Raw genomic sequence first — 911 nt, 5'->3', positions numbered from 1 at the left:
AATGTAACCGCAGCAGCTGAAGTTCTGCCTACCTGTCTGCCCAGTCCATCTGCCAAAGCCTGCCTTTCCTGCAGCAGGGCTTGGGGGCTGTACCAGTGCCCACGCCCCAGCTGCACACACTGCACCTGGGAACACGAACCTGAAAGCAGCAGAGCTGGCACACAGAGATCTGCCGTATAAATGGGACAAACCTGTTCCATTTAGCCGTGCCTCCTGGAAGAGAGCAGGGAGGAGTATTTTGGGTACCTGAGCACTGCCAAACGTGACTGCAGTATCAGTTTGTAGACTGATGTGAAGGAAAGCAAGTGACATGAATTTAATGTGGAAATAGCATTCTTCCATCCAATAGCCAGACATGAAGCAAACACAAAGAATAGCATAGAGGAATAATGTCTGGTTGTGCTGTCACTAACCCTGAGCCTGGTCTGTGAGTTCACCTAGATCTAGCCCAAGAATTTAGAGGTATTTGAGTTACATCCAAGGTGGAATTAACACAACATATAGCTAACAGGACAAATGAATTGAGTATCTCAATTCAAGTCCTTAAAGCTTCTTGCTTGGCTATACTAATGCCTCCTCATCTGTTTATCAGAGCATCCATTAGCTAGCATAAACTTGGAGGAGCTTCCTTGCTTGGGAAGATATTAGTATTCAGCAATGTGCTCTTACTTCTGGCTTCTAGCTGCAAAGCAGAACTCGGGCCAAATTTGTGAATTTTCGGTCCTATGATAAAATTATACAGCACAAACAATTTGAGGAAGATTGACTTTGAGGGTAATGTACAAGGCCAGAGTGCGTAGACCAATTCCACATAAGCCATTTAGTACCTCTCTCTGTCTACAGCTCTAGTCTGGGACTTCTTAGGAGATACTCCCTAACACACACTAGAACAATACAAGGAAGTTTCAAAT

Source organism: Oxyura jamaicensis, chromosome 13 (assembly GCF_011077185.1).
Source record: "Oxyura jamaicensis isolate SHBP4307 breed ruddy duck chromosome 13, BPBGC_Ojam_1.0, whole genome shotgun sequence".
NCBI classification, from domain to species: Eukaryota; Metazoa; Chordata; class Aves; order Anseriformes; family Anatidae; genus Oxyura; species Oxyura jamaicensis.
The sequence above is the reverse complement of the archived record's forward strand: the minus strand, read 5'-3'. Positions refer to the sequence as shown.